Source organism: Canis aureus, chromosome X (genome assembly GCF_053574225.1).
Source record: "Canis aureus isolate CA01 chromosome X, VMU_Caureus_v.1.0, whole genome shotgun sequence".
NCBI classification, from domain to species: domain Eukaryota; kingdom Metazoa; phylum Chordata; class Mammalia; order Carnivora; family Canidae; genus Canis; species Canis aureus.
The window spans coordinates 21,791,047-21,803,988 of NC_135649.1; the positions used below are offsets into that span (position 1 = coordinate 21,791,047).

The window sequence follows — 12,942 nt, forward strand, 5'->3', positions numbered from 1 at the left end:
CGGAATAATAAAATACATACAAATAAACTTAATGCAGGGGGTGAAAGACTTGTACACTGAAAACTGTAAAAACACTGATGAAATATATGAAATCAGATCAAATAAAGAAACATCCCTGGTTACAGATTGAAGAATTAATATTGTCAAAATGTCCAAAGTGATCTACAGATCCAATGAAATTTCTCTATCAAAATCCCGGTGGCATTTTAAGTAGAAATTTTTTTAAAAAATCAAAATTCATAGGGAACTGGACAGTTCTCCAAATGGCCTTATACAAATAGCCATCAGGTATATGAAAAGATGCTCATTGTCACTAATCATCAGGGAAATGCGAATTGAAACCACAATGAAACGTCACCTCACACCTGTTAGGATCACTATTATCAAACAGAGGCAAGACATAACAAGTGTTGACAAGGACAGAGAAATTGGAACTCTTATACACCGTTGGTAGGAATGTAAAATGGTGCAGCCACTACAGAAAGCAGTATGGAGGTCCCTTAAAAAATTAAAAATAGAACTACCATATAATTCAACAATCTCATTTCTGGGCATATATCCAAAGGAAATACAATCATTATCTCAAAAATATATTAACATGCCAATGTTCATTGCAGCATTATTCACAATAGTTAAGATATAGAGGCAAACTAAATGTCCATCAACAGATGAATGGGTAAAGAAAATGTGGTATATAAATACATTGGAATATTTTTCAGTTTTTAAAAAAGAAGGAAATTCTACCATTTGTGACAACACAGATGAATCTAGAGGATACCATGCTCAGTAAAAAAGCCAGTCACTGAAGGACAAGTATTGCATGATTCCACTTATATAAGAATTCTAAAATAGTCAAAATCAAAGAAGCAGAGAGTAGAATGGTGATTGCCAGGGTTGAGGGGAGTGAGTTTAATGTTTCAGTTTTCCGAGATGAATAAGTTCTAGATATCTGCTCTGCAGCATAGTGCCTACAGTTAAAAGTACAGTATTGTGTGCTTTGAAATATGTTAAGAGGATAGATCTCATGTTAAATGTTCTTACCATAAAACACACACACACATGCACACATATACAAACACGGAAATTTCTGAAGGTAATGAATATGTTAGGGCCTTGATTGTGGTGATGGTATCATGTGTATATACATATGTCCAAGCTCATTGAAATGTATACATTAAATATTGGAATTTTTGTGTATCAATTATACCTCAATAAAGTTTTTTAAAAAATGGAAGAGGCATTGCCCATGATTTTTGTTCCTTTAACCAGGAAAATAAACTTTTCCATACATCAAACTATATTTCTTTTTTGTGTCTCGTTGATTAAAAAAGTACCTGAGAAAAAGTAGCGTTAGCTTTTAGAGTCTGTATTCTGAGGAAGATGAGCTGAGGGGATGTTTTAAAGGTGTTCGACTATCCAATCAACAGTATTGCCACAGCAAACTAATATCATTATTTAAGAATCCATTTTAAAATGTTCGATAAGTCATCCCAAATCTCAATGCAGCTACTGATAATTATAAGCCTCCTTCAAATATCTAAATAAGCAAAAACTAAGTGTATTGTATATAGAATAATACTGGAATTATATCAATCAAAATGTTAATAGAGAAAAGCTTAATCAGATGGCACCAACAGTATCCCTCGATGAAAAGAAACTCTACACAAAGTCAAAATGAGACCACTATCTGCAGAATCAATACTGACACAGGCCAAGTGGAAGTGGTATCACAGGTCACTGACTGAGCCAATGTTCTGGTCCATCTAAGCCTGGTCCACTAATTTTAGAATGAGGCCTCTTCATACAGACTAAATCCTAATATTGGCCAAAATCTGAACCCAAATCTTGTATACTGCCTTGCCAGTGAAGTATAATCCAGGCCATGCTGGAGTAATGACAGCTCCCAAGTGAGCTTTAATACCGTGTCAGAAACAGATTCTGATCCTTGACACACATTGAACCATGGCTATACATCTGGTACCTAATGTTGATATCAGGCTGAGCCCTAAATTTGGTTACATGGTCCTCTAACAAGGGATCCATACTGACTTGTAAAGATAGTAACAAACTGACTAACCCTTAACCTAAACAAAGACTGAAGCCAAATTATAAATCTGAACCATGGCCGTGACTTGAGCTTTACACTATCTGTTGACAAAACCTTAACTATGGCGTACTGATTGATCTATAAATCCAGTCAGACTAACATACCCTGGGATGTTATTTCACAAATTCATCTTCTTATACTCAAATATTTCTTTTCCTGGATGTATTTTCAAGCATACTTTCTACCAACAATAGATCATGAGTCTCACCTTTGTTTGTGTAATATATACACACACACACACACAATGCAATCTAATAAGCCTTGCAAAAATATGACTTGTCACAGCTATGTATTTTAATTATTAATCTTGTTTATTGATATTTTCTCCCCATTAGAATATAAACTCTAAAGGGAAAGGATGTTATCTGTTTTTTTTTTTCTACTTCTCTATTCTCAACATCTTGAATTATGCCTGGAATGTTATAGGTACTCAATAAATATTTATTGAATGGATGGATGAGTAGTCTCTTATTACTCTTCTGTCCTTTTATTTGACCTTTCTGTGTTATATGCTAGTAATTATACTTTATTTTCTCTTGGTTCATCTATGTGGCCATTTCTTCTCAGCTTCCTTTGAAGGCAAGGAAGATTGATTTCCTCTGTCTACTACTTAAGTATAGTTATTTTCTAGGGTTCCATACTTAATCTATGCCCTTCTAAAAACTACTGTCCTAAACACCGAGTGAAATTTAATACAGGGCAGCCCAGGTGGCTCAGCGGTTTAGTGCCACCTTCAGCCTAGGGCATGGTCCTGGAGACCCTGGATCGGGTTCCACGTCAGGCTCCCTGCATGGAGCCTGCTTCTCCCTCTGCCTGTGTCTCTGCCTCTCTCTCTCTCTCTCTCTTTGTGTGTGTCTCATGAATAAATAAATTAAAAAAAGAAATTTAATACATATTTGCTTAGTTAATTACCATCTATATACTAATGTCTCTCAAATGTTTAGTTCCAACCCAGATCTCTCTCCTGTGCTTCAGACCTACACTTCCTTGCAGCCTATCAGGCATCTCCAACCAAATGCTCCACAGACTCTTCAATTTTTTTAAGTGTCCAAAACTTAATTTCTCCTATCCCTCACAAAACTTGTTACTTTTTCTCTATCTAAATGAGTGGTACCACCACATATTCAGTCTTCCAAACCAAAACTTGAGAGTCAGAAGATACTCCTTCCTTTCCCTCACTTTTTATATCCAAAATATCACCAAGTCCATCTGATCATATCATGTCCTTGCTTAAGAACCTTTGATAGTTCTCTACTGCTTTCAGGTTAAATTTTGAACTCATTGGTATGGCTCCCTATTCCTGCGTGATCTATTTTCTGCAATATGGAACCTTTGGGGGGAAGGGGAGGTGTTCTCTGCACTCTTTTACATTCTTATTCCTCAGTATGAAATATGGTTGACCTCTCTACCCCAAATACCTTACCAGTTCTTCAAATCTCATCATAAAAGCATGGCCTGCTCCAGAAATAGAGTGAGTTCTTCTAGTTCTATGGTCTTATAGAACTCTATGTAGACCTTTTTTAAGAGCACTTTCACACTGTATACTCTGTCTCCTCTCCTAGGTGGTGAGCTACTTAATAGCAAGGGCTGTTTCTAATTCTGTAGCAATAGTGCCTAGCCAGAGCCTTGCACAAAGCAGTTTGCTGAGTAAATTTTTCAATCCATTAAGTCTTATTTTTTTCACTTTAAAGATTTTAGGCAATTACCTTAGTAAAATGCAATTCATCTTTCTTTGCATTCATTCCACTTGTGAGCCAAAATGTTGTCCTTATCAGTAAAATTGTAGTAACCCAACTGTAATGATCCATTCAGCTATAGGCGTTAATCAAAGAAAAAAAGTAAAAAAAATTAGGAGTGAAATGAGCCTTAAACCATCATTTTCCTAAAGCTTTAAATTGCTTCAAAGTGCTAGATGTCTCTATTTCTTTATCTACCTCTTTTTAACACATCTTGTACTAAAACAATACTTCCTTTTAAAAAGATTTTATTTATTTATTTATTTATTTATTTATTTATTTATTTATGGGAGACACAGAGGCAGAGACATAGGCAGAGAAGCAGGCTTCCTCCGGGGAGCCTGATTCAGGACTCGAACCCAGGACCTCGGGATCACTCCCCTAACCCAAAGCAGACGTTCAACCGCTGAGCCACCCAGGTGTCCCTAAAATAATAGTTTCTTAAAGAAATATGTATTTATTTATTATTATTCAAGTTGTATTCTCTACCTGTTTTAAACTGTTGCATTACACCAGCAATGTGACTTCCTTATGTGTTAACTCGGCTTCTACTGGGTGGGCTTAGACCGTATTTCTTATGACTTCCAAGGGAAAATGTGATTCCTGACTAGAAACATAGTATAACGTTTTCCCCAGAACCTCTGAAGTGGTTCTAATGCAGATGGTTCACACAGAACACACTATGGCAGTTTTAAAGGACCAGTTATTCTAAATTTATCAGAGCACAAACACCATTTTTAAAAAGCCATTCCAATCAAAACTGAATAAGAATTTTAAATCACGACATAAAGTGGTTCCTCTAAAATGCTAATACCTTAACTAACAGTAAAATAGATCCATAACCTTCATCTACCCCTAATAAGCACAACCCCATCCATATCCCAAGAAGAAAAGACTCTGTAGGACACTACACTCCAAACTACAACACCCAGAATACCCTTCTCCATCTGAACTCGGGATGATCCGACTGGCGGGAGGAATTGTGGGTATACAGAAAGAAGCGCCTCGACTCCATCTCCCACAATCCTCTGTCTTCACTTGAGTCTTTCCACCAATGCCAATATTGGATTACCCTCCCGCCCCAGGAAGAACAGCCTCCAGCAACCTCAAACTACATTTCCCATGAGGACAAGAGATGCCCCCCCCCCCCCGGCTTCCCTGGTGACCAGTAACCAATAGGAGACGCTGAAGCAGCCGCGATGTGAGTGAGAGTCCAGCCCTGGGCCGGAGTGCCGGGCCTAAGCGAGCTACCGCAAGGCGGCGAGTTCAGAAGACAGTTGCGTGGCGTGGGGCGCCACGAGGGCGCTATGCTCTCAGAAGCTGTCACGCCGGCCCGATTTTCCGTGGCTGTATGAGTAGTCCTTCGGTAGCCGGGGAGCTGGAGGTCAGAGAGACAGAAAGCCCGAGTGGCTATGGCTGGGGACTGTGGGACCGACGGGGCCTAGGGAGGAGGGTGCTTCCGGGCCGCTGTCTTCAGCGCTTAACTCCGCCCATCTCCGCCTCTGTCGGGGAGGGGGTGTCGGGACTGGGAGTCGGGGGTGGGCTTCTGAGCTCTCCGCGACAGTTTCCTCGGGTTTAGAGCCTCGGGAGTGCTCCTTCTCTTCTTTTTCTCCACGTCGCCAGCCCTCCTTTTCTCCTCACAATGCCAACGTCTATCCCCACTCCAGCCCTGTGCCACCTCAGATGTCTGAAGTTAGGGTTCTCGACCGGGGTCTTCCCTGGGCGACATCTGGACACTCCTTACTACTTGGAAGAGTTGGGTGACCTCTTTCCTCTCTTCCCCTCAATTTACAGTTCAGATTTTGGGCACTTACCCGGTAGGTGCCCAAATTTCCCAATTTGGGAAATTGTGCCCAATTCCCACACTCCCCAATTTCCTCTGGGGGCGTGACTTTTTGTCAGATTTTCACTCTTTGCTACATTGCTGGTGAGAGAAAGATCGTCGCCGTCTCTTTATTGGCCCTTCCAGCCACTCTCTTCTTCCCTGATCAGATTTTTGGAGTGGAAAGGTTTCTCCTCAGTTTCCAGACGGGGTGAGGAGCAGTACATAGAAGAAATCTCGTTTTTGAGAAAATGTGATTAAGGTTCAGTGCAGTGTTCTGGTGAGAGTCAAAGGCAAGTTAGACCTCTTTTAAAAACCGAGTGCTTTTGGGGTTTCCAACATGGTCTGATACAGCACTAATGTTGACAAAGATTTAGGGGGCACACCGACTGTGGAATAAAGTAGACTGTGCGAACCAGACTGTATTAATTATTATCACAAAAGCGTGTGAAAAGTTTGTAATACTGATGGGGTTGGGGGTTGACCTATGGAAGGTCAAGCGAGGCTAACCCTGGAAGTGCTGTAGGCTTGACATTGTCGTCTGTCTTCCAGACCAATCCTGGTAGGCATTGTGGAGAAGGTGAATTTTAATTTTGGCGCCAAAGGAGTAAAGAAGATTTGAAATGGGCAAAAAGAAGGGAGAAAATGCCTCCTGGTACTGGGATTGGTATCTGAGAAAGGTAGATAGACGAGGGAGCACTTTTGTGAAGGGTTGGTTTGCCTGACTGGAATAAAAGGTGTCATCAAGGAGAGATTGGGAAAGAAATAGTGTTGAAAAGCTTGGGGTCATAATTACAGGATACTTTAAAGCATCCAAATAGTTTGGATATTATTCTGTATCAAATAAAACTAAAGACCAAAAATTTAAGATTGGGTGATTTTTTGTTTTTTTATCCTAGGGGAACCTGATTTGAGATCATTTGTTGGAGAACACAAAGAAGTGTGGTGGTATGTTCCAGGTGTGAGTTTAATTTAAACCCATTAAGAACTTTGTCTTATAGACTGTTTTGTTAGTGGCTTTTCTTAGCTACACTCTATAGTTGTCATTTTAAAGCCTGGTGCCATAAATTTATTAAGAAATTCATTTGCTGTCCTTATGCATCATATCTGAATTGTAGTCATTTCATTGGACAACAATAATGACTATTTATTGAGCCCATTTAATGTTCCAGGCACTATCATAAGCACTTTGTTGCTTTAAGAGTCTTACGAAGTAGGTACTATTTTCCCCAGTTTTCTAGAAGAGAAAGCTAAAAGGCAGAACACTTAAACAACTTGCCCAAAGTCACATAGATTGTAAGGAGTTGAGTTGGGGTTTGGATCTATAGATTTCTGGCTTGAAAGCCCACGCTCTCCACCATGGTTTGCTAGTCTCACTGTTCACTTTTGTTCTTCACTTTCCATTTGGGGTAAGGAAAGATTATTGTGAAGTATAGTTGATCATCCTGGCAGAAACCCAAATGGTTTACTTTTAGTTTCTGTGTCAGTTATGTGTATGCTGTAAAGTAGCTACCAAAACTGAATTTGCTTAACTTTTATTGCAGCCACAGCTAATTATGTCTGCCAAAACATATAGTCAGTATGGCTATTTCTGAATCAGATGATTCTCTTTTTTAAAGATTTTATTTATTTATTCATGAGAAACACACAGAGAGAGGCAGAGACAGAGGCAGAGGGAGGAGAAGCAGGCTCCATGCAGAAAGCCTGATGTCGGACTTGATCCCGGGACTCCAGGATCATGCCCTGAGCCAAAGGCAGACACTCAGCCACTGAGCCACCCAGGGATCCCCAGATGATTCTTTTTTTAAGAAAAAAAAAAACATGTCTTACATGTAAGCTATTTGGACTTGGATGGTACTTTAGTTTTTATTTTATTGTAGCTTTTGTATTAAGTGACCTCCTAGGTCATTAGGTCTCCTTTAAGACCTTTGCTTATGTGGACTGTTCAGGATGCAACAGAGTATGAGATATTAGCTATCTCTGGTTCTTGCTGGGGAGATAATATGCCCACAATTGTGAAATAATGTATAGTATAACATAGACAGGTACAGAGTGCTATTGGAAGGAAAAAGAAAGTAGTGTCTAGCTGTAAGGAAGAATCAGGTAGAAGGATTCTGTAAGGAGGTGACAGGTCTTGAAGGATAATGAGTTTGCCAGGCAGAAAACAGTATAGGGGAGGCATTACAGATTAGAAAGAGCAGTCTGTGAAAGACATGTGGCTATAGAAGAGCAAAGCATGTCCATTTAATATTTAGGAATTCAGCATGGCTAGGGTACAGATTGGGGGAAAGGAAAGTTTGTAATGGTAGAAGAGTCTGGAAAAATATGCTGGGGCTTATTTGTAAAGTACCTTGAATGCAGTGTTAAGAAATTTGGATGTCCTCAGGGTGCCTGGGTGGCTCAGTTGGATAAGGGTCCAAGTCTTTTTTTTTTTTTTAATTTTTTTTTAAGTTTTTATTTATTTATGATAGTCACAGAGAGAGAGAGAGAGGCAGAGACACAGGCAGAGGGAGAAGCAGGCTCCATGCACCGGGTGCCTGATGTGGGATTCGATCCCGGGTCTCCAGGATCGCGCCCTGGGCCAAAGGCAGGCGCCAAACCGCTGCGCCACCCAGGGATCCCAGGGTCCAAGTCTTGATCTTAGCTCAGGTCTTGATCTCAGGGTCGTGAGTTCAACCCCTGCCTTAGGCTCCATGCTAGGTGTGGAGCCTACTTAAAAAATTATAATAATAAAGATTTTTTAAAAAGAAAGAAATTTGGATGTGCTACCATTTTTATTCAAACTGTAGGGTGTCTGCCAGTGGTGGTTATGTTGTACTCCCACAAACATTTTAAGTTTTAGTAATTATATATTCTAATGTGTCTCATAAAGGATAAAATTGAACTATGTCCCATGAACTATCTAAGGTTATGCAGGAAATGGCTTAGTAAAAATATAAAGTGAACAAGTTTTATGTTTTAAAGATAAATATTAAGTAAATAATAGTATATGTGGTGTATGAATATGATAATACTCAAATGACTGAAATTTGGGAAATACTGATTGTAGGCAATAAAAAAATAAAATATTTTAGAAGAGGAGTACCATGATTAGGTTTTTATTTTGGGATGCACTGGAGGAGGGGGCATGATGAGTTGGGAAGCTAGAGATGAAGAGGACTCAAGGGAGCTGCATATGAGAGGAGGGAAAAAATATAAGAAACATTTAGTAGGTAGAATTAGTAGGACTTAGTAGATATGACTATTATTCTATCAACATCATCAGAATTATGACTTAAAAGTCTGTATGTCACTTGCCTGTTATCCTTTATATTCTCAGAAGTGCGTATTGCTGCCCAAATCAGGCCATGGACATACATGCATTAAGGTAACAGTGGCAGCTGTTTTCACGAATGGGTTTGGATTACACATGGGCATCTTCACTGCCTTACTGAGTGTCCTTGACAGCAGTGGCACAAATATTCAAGGCACTGGTCAGGAATATGAGTATGATCTGTGACCCTTAGTCATCTGAGGAACTCCTCCTTCAAGACTCAGCTCAAATATCAACACCTCTTTGAAGCCTTTCCTGCAACTCTCCCCACCCCCGCCCCCACCACACACAAACACAAACATGCAGGCATACATGAAACAATGTTAGGCTCCTGGCTTCAGTAGAACCCTGCACTTACCTCTGTCCTAGGCTGTACCATGCGATAGTGTGTCTGTCTGTGGATGCATCTGTCTCTGCCCTAGACTGTGAGCTCCTTGAGGGCAGGGGCCAGGTGTTACTTATCTCCACAACCATAGCATCCAGAACAGCACTTGGCATATGGTAGATACCAAATACTAATAAATGGTTATTGGATAAACAAATGGATAAACATATTCATATGACTATAACTTAGAACTCTGGTACCATAGTGCCAAATGTTACAAAAAGATTAGCTGTAAAAAAAAAAAAAAGATTAGCTGTTTGCTACATTAGCTGCTTTTGCTGAATAAAGCAGTAAATTAAAGCGACCCGAATGCCTTTCACTAGAGGTTTCCTTCTTTTTCATTTTCCTCCACTCTTCTGTGGTCACCTTACCTTTTTCTTTCTCACCAGTTATCCATCCAGCCACCTGTCCCTTAGGCCTGCCCATTGCTTTGCTCCTCTTGACAGAGTTCACATTGCTCCTGATACCCTGCCAAGGATCCATCCCTCCTCTCCACCTACCAAATCCAGTTGACTCCCTCCTTGAACTCTCAAATGGGTCTCCCAGTCATAGATGCTGCTAGTGGGACTGTAATTTGATATAGCCCTTCTGGAGAGAAATTATCAGTATATCAAAAATCTTAAAGTTTATAGCTTTCAGTGTATCACTTCTACTTCTAGGGCTCTAGGCTGAGGAAGTAAATGTTATATTTCCAAAATTTTAGCTCTCAAGATGTCTATCCCAGGGGGAAAAAAGAAAAACAGCGTTTTAAATGTCCCCAATACTAGAGATTTAGATTTAATCAATTATGGTGTATCTATAAACTAGATTACTATACTAAGTAGCCATGTAAGTTGATGTTACTAAAAAATATTTAATGATGTCGAACATTGTTTATGATATATTAAGAAAAAATTCAGGTCATGAAACCAACAAATACCAGTTTAAATACACATGCATACACATGCATGTGATCATACACACACCCTTATGCATACATACATTGGAAATTATCATTAAATACACAAAAATTCAACAGTGGTTTGCTGTAAATGGTAAGGTAACATGAGTTCTATTTTTAACCTTTTGCATATTTTTATTTTCTAATCATCTATAATAGTATATTTGTTACTTTTTAAAAGTTATTAAAAGTGTTTTTCCCATGTCTACCCCTATTATCATTGCCTTAGTTTGGGGCACAGTGCCACCCCCAAACACCCTGCAAAACACACACACACACACACACACACACACACACACACAACTTCTAGCCTAGTTTACTACTGTGTCTAACCTGCTTCCCTTCCGATCCATTCTCTAACAGTGCTGAGAATGATTTTTCTAAATTGCAAATCTGAAGCCATCCAGCTCTATATAAAATAGTTCAAAGGCTGTCCATTGTCCTCAAGACAGAATCTAAACTTCTTAGACTGGTTTATGAAACTTTTAAAAATCATCTCCCTGCTTTTCTCCCCAATGTCACATTTTCTTCCTATGATTTACTTTTTCTTGGTGTCTTAGGCCAGAGCCTGGCATATAATAGATGTTTAGTTAATGCTAGCCAAATGTTGATGTGGACTCTATGGGTTAACATAATTATTTAATATATTAATATTAATTAATTATATATTATATAATATATTAATATAATTATTGTATGCCATGATTTCATTTCATCCTCTATAAAAATATTCACTACATCCAATAGTTATCCCTACGTTACAGAAGAGGAAAATTAATTTAAATACATAAAGGTGGGGAGAAAAATCATCATAAAGAACATTTTTAAAGGAAACAATTTAAACCTCCTGCTATAACACAGCTCTTTTCTTCATTTTCCTGCAGCCCCTGCCAATCTTGGTCAGTATGCACACAGACTTTGTTCATTCCCTTGGGCAACTTATATGTGACCATAGCATAATGAGAACAGTCCAGACTGACATGATCTCACCATGTCACAGTTCATATTGTGCTAATGTACAGAAATCTTTTCCTTTGTGTACATAACAGTTCATGCAGGAGAGACAGAAGAGCTCCAATTGCTCTGTTTTTCTTTCTGTTTTGAAATTCTATGTCTTTGGGGATGGGGATGTCAGCAGAGAGCTACAGAAAACTGTGATAGAATTGAATGTACAAGAAACAATGTGTCTCGTGGGAGCCAATGTCATTGGTTAATTTATTTTTTTAAATGTCATGTAGATGTATTTTCCAGCAATCTCTCCCCAGGGAAGACCTTGGTTGAATTCAACTGTTAATCCTATTTACAGAATGCAGCCCATGCATGCACTATATTCCTGCATTGTTAAGTGATCTTAGACATATGTAGTAGATTACCATAACAACATACAATCAGGTGAATATGAGATATCTGATTTTCTTTACAAAATGTATCAGTGTTCATATTTGTCATTCAGGATCCTGCAGCGTGGTCTTTCCTTCATTTGCCTTACAAATAATTCCCATTGTGTAAAAATGGATGCTTTGAAAGGACAGAAGTCCTAAGCATGAATTGTCTGAATAAAATGATATTACTTTGTAAGGAATTGTCACTTTTAAATACTCCAAGAAAAAGAATCTATAATTCTCTTGTTCCATGATCAAATAAGTCGAATACAGAAATTTCAGATAGAGTTTCAATTCATTTGATGAATTATTGTGGGCTTATTATGTGCAAAGCACTCTGTTAGACATTGCACTAGATACTTATAAATACCCTCTTAATGCCTTCCAGGCAGAGAGGCAGAGACAGAGATTGATCTAGTGCACACACAAGAATGAGTGTGTGAGAGCAAATGACAGAGAAGATTTTAACAAGCAGGCCCATCATATAAATGAAAATCTACCCAGCTGAAAGTTACGCTATGTGCCAGTGGGGACTTTTTTTCTTTGTCTTTCCTCTATGGGATATATAGGCAAACATGAACTACCAGATAGCTGATAAGAAAATGATCTATTTCTCTGTTTACAAACAGTTTGAGAGAAGGAACGGTGACTCTGTTTACATCCAGTGCTGCACAAGCCTGCTAGTGTTGTGAGAGTTATGACTATGTCAGCTTTTCCAGGGTTTCTCTCTGCTGCAGAGATTTGGCAGACACCTCAGACAAATTTTATGTCTCTTAAATCTTCCTCAAGCTAGGCTTGGCTCATAGATTTATATATACAAAAAAAAAAGCGAAACATTTACCAGTTTGACATTTTTGAAGATCAAAACAGACTTGGGTTTTTTTTTTAATTCAGCATACACCTCCATTGAGTCTACAGAAGGGGGCTAATTGCTTTTGCTGTTTGTTTAAAACATCTGAAATGTTTACTTTTCAGAAGTGGCAATGGATCATATATCTAAAGATTTATATTCTGGGCCTCAGTGTTGCTTCCCCTTTTTCTTGCCTACAAGCATCAAGTTTTGCTAAAGTCTTCATTATCTTTTTTTTGCCTTTACTGATACACAGTATAAACCAATGCAGGATGGGAGTTGGTGTGAAATACATTGGCAATCTAGGAGAAAAATAAAAGGTCGTTTTTAGGGATCCCTGGGTGGTGCAGCGGTTTGGCGCCTGCCTTTGGCCCAGGGCGCGATCCTGGAGACCCGGGATCGAATCC

The 12,942-nt window shown here is 39.0% G+C and overlaps 1 protein-coding gene across 8 annotated transcripts in view; it reads left to right on the top strand.

Annotated features, from left to right (window-relative positions):
* The first annotated feature begins 5,011 nt into the window (after positions 1 to 5,011).
* Positions 5,012 to 12,942, top strand: part of ENOX2 (ecto-NOX disulfide-thiol exchanger 2) — a 288,127-nt gene continuing 280,196 nt past the window's right edge. For 3 of the 8 annotated variants that reach the window (XM_077888076.1, XM_077888082.1, XM_077888083.1), the window contains exons 1-2: positions 5,012 to 5,227; positions 6,565 to 6,624. The gene's annotated coding sequence lies outside the window, so the exon portion shown is untranslated. Of the gene's footprint in view, positions 5,228 to 6,564; positions 6,627 to 12,942 lie in introns of those variants that run through there. The other 5 variants (XM_077888077.1, XM_077888084.1, XM_077888080.1 and 2 more) reach the window with 3 other exon arrangements.